Source organism: Parasteatoda tepidariorum, chromosome 6 (genome assembly GCF_982258835.1).
Source record: "Parasteatoda tepidariorum strain Cologne lab strain chromosome 6, Ptep-v5.0, whole genome shotgun sequence".
Taxonomy (NCBI): Eukaryota; Metazoa; Arthropoda; class Arachnida; order Araneae; family Theridiidae; genus Parasteatoda; species Parasteatoda tepidariorum.
Window position 1 is genome coordinate 87113676 of NC_141760.1, and position 9528 is coordinate 87123203.

Below are 9528 nucleotides of genomic sequence, written 5' to 3' on the forward strand. Positions count from 1 at the left end.
AGCAAAACCATTAAGTACCCAATAAATTTTTCTTAGATTTATTGATTATTTCTTAGAAGTATAACGTCTTGAGATATTATTAATACGCATTTCATTTCATAAAAAAAATTAAATATTCTAAAAATTTAATTTGGAATTAATGTATCACTTTATACAGATAGATATATTGCATTAAAATGCAATGCAGCTAACTATTGGTTATTACATCTGAAGATAAAATTACTGTAATAAATATGATTAATTACGGAATAATCATGGGTAAGAGTAATTGTTTTAAGAATGCTATAACAGTTCTAGTGCTGAATAAGGGGTTGAAAGATAATTATTAGAATTACCTTTGTTTTCTAATAATTATCTTTCAACTATTTTACAACAATAACTATCTTTCAGCATTCTATTAGTTTAAATGACAATAAAACAGGTTTTGGGCATTTGTTTCCCATTTTTATTCACTGGTGATTCTTCAGATTTTGATCCTTTGATTTCAATTTAGAATCCTTGTACGTTTAGATTTTTAAAAATACTTTACTTTTGTTTTACCCTACCGTCATGTGGGGCTACTTTGTGCAAATTCGAATTTGGCACTTTGCAAGTGCTGCTATTCAGTATTATGTTTTTTTCACGTTAAAAATGTGTGGAATTTGAAGATAAAAGTCTCCTCTATTACTACAAACATTTTTTCGAATTTTAAAACAATCTCAAAGTGTGTTTTGTCTATGCAATGTCAACAACTTTCCGAGAACGTCGGACGTCGAAAAGTGTGCGTGGAAACTTTAGCTGTGAAATGCAAAGACGTTGATAAAACAATTGTCGTAAGTGCAAAATTTTTTTATTTATATATTAATAAACAATTGTATCATGTTAGCGTTAAAAAAAATTGAAAATTAATAACAAATAAACGGAAAGTGAAAAAAAAATGCAATGTGGGGCCACTTTGTGCAAAGTTTCATTCGTTTTTTTTTTCGACAGAAAAAATTGTCAAACATTATTAAAAAAAAAATACCTGGAACGAGAAACTACCGTGATTACACTTTAGAAAAGCTACAACAATGTTTGCAAGCAGTTGCTGGTGGTATGTCGATTGCAGAAGCTTCTCGGAAGTACAAAATCCACAGAAATACTATCTCTAATAAAATTCACAAGAAACACATGAAACGTGCTGGTAAAACTATTATTTTTCTTCTACAAAGAATTTTAATGAATTAATCAAACGATTTAACACATAAAAATATATTTTATAGGACATCTGGTGATTTTGACAAAAACTGAAGTGCAAGTTCTGTCATGTTCATTCAAGCATGTTATGTTCAAATTTATCAATATTATAAATGTTAATGAATACTTAATAATTATTATTTTTGAAATTTCATCCATTTTAATGTTCAAAAATGTATATGGTTTCCTTTTGCTCAAACTCAAATTTTTTGAAATAAACATTCTTTTTAAGAGAAAAGTCTTTATAAAAAATGGTTTTTTAACGCTGAAAATTATTTTCAGACTAATATCTTTGCATATCTTGCTGTTTTTGTTATTAAAAATGTCAACAATTACTTTTCTAACAATTTTATATCAATATTTTACTAAAAACATGATTATTAAACTGAATTCCTATCGCTGCACAAAGTAGCCCCACTTGGGGGCTACTTCGTGCAAGGTATGTTTTGACTAATTATTTGCAAATATTGCATACAAATAATGCCAATATTGATCAAATTCACTCGCCTGAGTCCAGTTATGAATATAATATCGATAAATTTTACTAAAGTTAAAATTAACATAGTTTTTTTACATGTCGAAGTTCGAAAACTGCGAAATCCTATACAAAGTAAGCCCCACATGACGGTATTTGCTTACAAAGTTATAGCAGTTTTTATGCAAAGTGATAAACTAATGATTTGGAGTTTTTAAATAGGTTTATTTCAAAATCAGATTTTTTTTCACAATTTTGTCCCCCTTAATTACGATATCGCGTATTAACACACGTGTTTTGAATTACAAGCTCAGAGAAAAAAAATAGATTTTCTGCTTTTATGCATGTTGTTTCGCAAAGACAAGTACGGGAATTTTAATAAATTTACTTCTTTAACTGTTGATACACAGTTGTTGAACATAGTTGATAGCTTCTAAATAAAATCCTCAAAGAATTTTTTGTTTTTAGGGGAGATAAAATTTTTAAAATGTTAAACGTATATGCAAAAAATGCTTTATTTCTGACAAAAAATGGCCATTTGAAAAAATATTTCCTGTGCTAGTCTTTAACGTGAATGAACTTTCTGTGCTAGTTTTTAATGCGAATGAATTTCCTGTGCTAGTTTTATAAGTTTTTAAACATAATAAAACAAATAAACTAGTTTTGTTTTAAATTTTTTATTAATATTTAAAATAGCTGTCGAAACTAGTCGGATACCTTTACCTTAAGCTATCTTTCATTTTAACAAATTAAATTTGCTCACAAACACCTATATCCAGATTTTATTTTCCGAACTATTATTTTGTGAATCCATAACCATTATATTATTGCTATTATTTCGTAAATTTTTATAACCATTATATACATTCACGAAATGAAATGGTATAAAATATTGCTCACATTTTTTGATGCAATACTGAACTATTATTATGTACAGCTTTACATAGCTTTTTGGAATACTTTTTCTAGTACGAATAATTTATCTTGAATCGAATCGTGTAAAGTTACAATTTTAAAGTATTTAAATTTCTTCAAAATTATTCATGAAACTAATTTTTTTCTGTTTCTTGAAATAAAGATATACTTTTTTTAAGGATACACAAGTTTAAAATGAAATATTCAGTAACATTTTGAGCTATAAATTCCTCCGTTAAAGAAGACAGCTCAACACATATATCACTTTTATTGCTTAGATAATGGTGGCGAAGTTTTTCGTTATCTAAGAAATAAGTGCCATTTTTTTTCATTCCTTCCACTATCTTTTAAACTGTATTTTTTAGAAACTGTATAACTTTAAATGGAATCATAAAGCTGTGCTTAGTGATACGGCTTATCATTACCTCATATTGTAAGAAAAAAGTAAGAACTAAAGATATAAATAATTCTTTATAAATGGAAATATGAGTGGATACGTTATTATTATCACTTTAATACGTTTACTGAATCAAAAGTGTTTAGAATTTTAGATGTTACTGTTTGTCCAAAATTTCGTTAATTTATTCAAAATTGTAAATGAAGTACTGGCGAAAAATCACGGGAGTTATCTGCTGAACGTTAGCATTTGAATGAAATTGTAAAAGGAAATAAATGTGACTAAATACTTTTATTTTTCGCTGAGTTTACAACTACAGTTGTAACCGAAATTAACTTCTAACCTGGATTGCCTTTTAAGAATTCTGAAATCACTGTCTGTACTCTGTTACACATGTTTGCTGCAAGCACTACATCCTTGAAAAGTACTAAATAATCATTTGTTTTAAAATACGAACAGAATATTACATGAGTATTAAAAATATTCCATTAAAACACACCAAAATGTTGCATCATGGAATACAGATGTAGTATCATAGATTTAGATTCTGATGAAATCATTTTAAGTTCATTATTTTGCTCGGTAGTTATTGCAACTTCTTCTACAATTTTATTTTAAAATTTCTTTTCAATTTTTGGAAACTATAGAAACAAGTTCAGTGTTTTTTTTCAACGGGTACTCCGGAAGCACAGTTGGTTAAGGCCTGGTCGGAGAAGTGAGTTCGATCCTGGTGTCTGGCAAAACAACCTGTATGTATACTCAGCAAGGTTCACGTTAAGTCTGTCATGACAGAAGTCTTTTCGTTTCCAAAGTTGTGAAAGTTTGGAGAGAGGGGTACAGGTCAGGCGCTATACATGTCGTTTGACCAGGGTTAAAATTATGCAGTTTTCCTATCCTGGTCGTTAAAAACGAGGGGCTAGATGCTTGGTCATGGTTAGGTGATGATCAAACAATATAAAATATAATTATAAATTAGATACCGTTTTAAATTTAATTATAATAAAATACTGTGTGATTTGTTGATATCATAAGACTAATAAATGAGGAAGACCTTTCTTAGATTTTAGCCTTTAATTTTGAATAATGATCAGCAACGTACGAACGTTATGGATTTAAATATGCGTTTCAGTTATTCATGTGTATTAATCGAAAATAAATTCGATCTTAAAAGAATGCTCGGTGTACCTATACATCAAATTTGTCAAGTCAAACAAATAAGACGATATTAATTACTTTAAAAAGAAAACAATTTTGTAACCTAGTGACTGGCACAGTATAGCCCTATTCTTGTGCCAATAAACCTTTATGAACCAACCAACTAAAATTAAATTTAGATTAATAAGCTCATAAGATTAATAAGCACTAGATGATTGATTTTCAATTTATTCTGACGAAAATTGATTATTTTTGAAGCATGAGTAAGGGGCCTCGGTGGCTCAGGGTGCAGTGCGTTCGCCTCGCAATACAGTGCCCTAACTTCGAATTTCAGCGGTGGCTATTTGATATACATTTTACTCCCGGCTCTCACCGATTACAGTATTGAAGCAAAATATCCTCAGAGGTAGATGGACCCAGGGGTGAAACTCCCTTGATGTCGGGGTAACCATGGGTATTTTTCGTGTTTTTTTTCTATGAGTAGGGTAATTTAGGTTTCGTTCATCAAATATTCCTCCACGAATGCTAGGCTAGGCTAGTTTGTCCCAATGCTTAATCCAGGAGTTCCCTTGTCCTCTGGGTTGGTTTCAAAATTACAAGGCTGCAAAATTAAACATTGAAAGTCGTTAACTTAGAATCGGGTCAGCTGTTCATACCAGTTACGAAATTAAATATAAATATGTATAATTGTCACATAATAAGCTTTTTGCTTAGTTCGAAATGTAAGCTTACTGAACACTATAATTTAATATTTACAAGACATCATTGAATATCTTTAAATTTTAAAGAAAAATATAACAAATAGACTTTTAATGGGAAAGTTTTAAAACTATTCTTTTATTATTGCGTAGTTCCTTTATGGTAAATATGGACTGTTTTTATAATCCATTGACGATCTATTAAAGAGGATTTTGAAGGTGATCAAATGTTTGTTTAAGTGCAAAATAAATAGTTTTTCTTTACAATTGGTTTAATACTTTACTCAAAGAATCTTCTTTTAAAGAACCTTCTGTTTTCTTAGTGAGAAGTCAGAGTAAATATTTGTGTTCCAGCGCTCATTTTAGAAACTTCTAACAGTTTTGAGACGTTCATTTCAAAGCATTAATCTTTTGGTGTGTTCGATGAATATAGCTTTTTAAGTTCAATTGAAAAGACAAATATGGATATTTCTTGTTGAGTCTCAAAGTTTAACATATTCAGATTCAATTTATTGTAATATCAACGATGCGAAATGAATATTGAATAAAATCAATGCATTTTATATAATACATATTACATTTGAAGGAATGGTGTAAATTTATGAGTAGGTATGAATTTAAGACAATATTCATTTTGAAAATCATGCACGAGGTAGTGTGCTTTTACAAAAGTGATAATAAGTAAACAATCACATTTTAAAAACCTGTGTAAAATACCGATATTTTCAAAGCTTAACATTTTTGAATTCCATTTATTGTATAATTAACGCTGCTTAAGGAATATTGAATTAAATTAATGCATTTTATAATAGATATGTACTCTATATGCGGCATAATATATTCGTAGGACTGATGCAATTTTATGAGTAGGTATGAAGCAAAAAAAAAAAACATTAATTTTGAAAATTGTGCATAATGTTGCGTCTGTTACAAAAGCAGCAATAAGTAAACAAATACAATATATAAGACTTTGCATAATATAGATACTTTCTTTTCATAATACTTCATTTATTATTAGCACTGCAATAGAGGTACGAAACAATGATACTTTCGATGGTTTGTATTTCATCTTTAATGATGATACGAAGAAATACCGGCTCATATGCGTCGTACACTACCACGATTTTGAGGTCAAGTTGTGGTAGTAAAACTCCAGACTCCGCAGCTTTTCAGGACTTAATAAGGATTTTTTAATTTTATATTAAAAACAATAATAGCACATTTTTAATCATAAATGTGGCGAATGACCATTTGTCAATGCCAACCTTCATCTATCAAAAGGTACCTCAAGATAGAATCAAGTTAGCTTGCCTTATATACTATTGAATTGGTGTTTAATAATTGTAGTGGTAGTTATGACACAATACTCCCCCACCAGAGTTTTATCAGGGATAGAATTCGATGAACGGATGCCACTAGTTGCTGTATTTGTGAAAGACCGGGAAAGCTGGATTAAGGTCACCAGGTCTTGAGCTTTAACCATGAGATATGTATTATGTTCATGGTTGTGTGTGGGACCACTCCTGTGTTGCTATTAACAGTCGAGTGTGGGCAGGACTTCGTTCTGCATAAATGAGACTGAGAAGAAATGACGCTAGGAGAACGATGACGCAGTCACAAATATCAAGTCAACTGTTCAATGTGGACCATCTATCAAAGTAGGCGTGATCATATCATGTCCGCAAGTCACCAAAGTGGGGAATGACTATTAGACAATGTCAACTTTCATCTATCAAAAGGTACCTCAAGTTAGCATGTCTTATATACTAGTGAATTGATGTTTAATAATAGAAGTGGTAGTTACGCTACAATAAACATTTATGCTTATATTACAATTAAGATGCCTTAATAAAGATGCTTTATCCCTTGTATTTTCCATTTGCTAAAACAAGCGGTTTGCTTTTAGCTTTCCAACCTAACAGTGTATGATAAAATTTAGTTGATTTGGTATTTCATTGGTTTTTGTACTAGCCTGTATATTGCAATGCTGTAAACCGTAAACATTTCAACATATTAGAGCGCATTTCAATGCTAAGACTGATCTAATAAACTCTCTAAAATCTCTAACTTTTCTGAAAATACATTTCAGAAAAAATAACTAAAATCTCTAAACTGGCGAGCATTCTTATTATGTACTAAATTAACTTAGCAACATTTTTCTTTATAAATAATATTCGAAACTTATTTGAAGTTATTAAGATATTCCCAATTTGAAACAAAAATTTTAAACAAAAACTTCTTAAGTATTTAATAAACCAAAATAAGATATGTTCCTTTATCTAGTTATTAGCTTTTATGTTTACAAATTCAATCCAGGTAAAAATAAATTTTAAACAACAATATATATAGAAATTTTTATAACCTTACATACACATCAGAAAGTACACGTTACAACACATTGCATTAAAATTTTCTTTGATGATGAATAATATAAAATATTTGGCATAATATAAAACATATTAATATTGTTGTGGCACGGATTTAATGATCATTAAAGCACAGGTTCAGATTTAATTTGGAGTGTTCCTAATTTACATCAGAAATTAGTTTTCTAAGTTTAATTTTGTGAAGTGCAAATGAAGTCGAAGTGAAATTGAATTTATATCAAATATTTGTTTAATATGATGATCAAATACCACCTATTTAGATCATGTTTGATTACGAAGAGAAAATTTCCGTATCCAGAGTAAATATGGTGCTCGTTAAGGAATTGCTTATTTAACAATGTTTAGCAATATGAGAATATGTTTTGATGTTTTGTATTGGTAAATTAATAATGTATATTTATTAGTTTCCCCATGATATTAAATGATTTTTTTTGAAGATAAAACTAAAATTTAATAATTTAAAACATTTAAAGTATTTACTTACTCTGTTATAAATTGATCATTTAATATTTGTTTTGTTTGTGATATTTTACCTAAAGAGAGCGGTTTTAATCTGATTTAAATTTTTTGACTATTTTTTAATTAACTTGAAAAATTTCAAATGCGAATTGACGTATTGCGATTTGTTGAAAAGATTGAAAATAATTCGGTATTCGATATAGCAAACATTCGGTTATTTGCACAATAATCAAATTGAATATTACCTATGCCATAAAACACTTGGAAAGCATTTCAACCACTTAGCTAACAAAATGTAAATACAATGACAGTATTATAAATATTTTTGTAAAAGATTACTCGTGATTAATATTTGATGATTAATATTTGATTACTCGTGATTAATATTTGATGATTAATATTTGATTAATCGCGATTAATATTTGATGATTAATATTTGATTACTCGTGATTAATATTTGATGATTAATATTTGATTACTCATGATTTGATAAAGATGTTGTTCTTAGCACATATTATAGCAATTTTAACACGTATTCTTGAAAATCATATTTAAATGACAATTTGAAATAAAATATATCGTTTTTTCATATCTGAAAAATTTGTCAATCATTTTTCAACCAAATGAATTAAAATAAATAATTAAATATTAAAAAAAAATATGCAAGTTTTTTAATTGAGTTGGTAAAAATTTTTCATCAGCTTTAAATACGTTAGATATGTGCTAAACTGTGAGAATAATCCAATTAATATTAAAGATTTCAACGGAAAGCTAGTTCGATTATTTGTATTAGCAATTGAGAGTATACTTTTTCAATTGCGGTATCCCCCCCCCCCCATATTTAGATTGGAAAAAATCCCAGTTTATTGTACAATTGTTATGAATGGATTTACAATATTTTCCCTCGGAAATAAATAATTAAATGTTTGAGAAAACTGCTCAAAAATATAATTCAATGATTGATTTATATATTTTTTGTATGATTCTAGACTAGTACTTTACTTACTATTTTTAAAATCATTTCATTTTTTAACTTTTTATACATTTAAAAGCATTTATTATGCACTTTTGACACTTGGATAGATTAAAATAAGTATTTGAATCTTTAACTTACTCTTGATGTATAATAAAAGCTTATAATTTTTTCATAATTCCTTTAATGACAAACGTTATTATGGAAATATTTGATTATTAACCATGAATTCTTTTTAATTTTCCATAATTAAACAATTACAATTATTAATTATTTCGTGTACTGTTCAACGTATTATAAGCTCATTTTGAAATTGCTTTAGCTCATAAAAAATCATTGTTAGCGGCCAATAATTTCCCTCAAGTCATTAGAAACTTCAATTGAGTTAGTCCGAATTAACTATTATGTCATTTCATTTGACCTGAAATGATTAATTAGTTGCTTACAATTAAATTATATCCATCAAAATGCAATTAGTATAATTATTTTATCTGTAGAAATGACCTTATCGTTAGCGAGTATCTCTTCAATTTCAGGAACACTAATTGACAGCATTAATTTAACCAGAAAATATTTCCTCGAGAGCTTAGAAGCTTTGGAAGAAACTATAAATTTATTTCTTTATTACACGTAATGAATAAATACAATAAATCTAACAATACAAATGAATCAATAAATAAAAAAAAATCTGCATTTTATAAATTAATTGAAAAATCAAAAAATGTGCAATTTTAAAACCAAAAAAGTTTTAAAAAAGTTAATATTTTTAAGACATTGAAATTTATAGTATATTTGAAATCTATCTACTTAAATTTGTTACAATAAGCTGACAATTTGCAAGTACTATATTATAA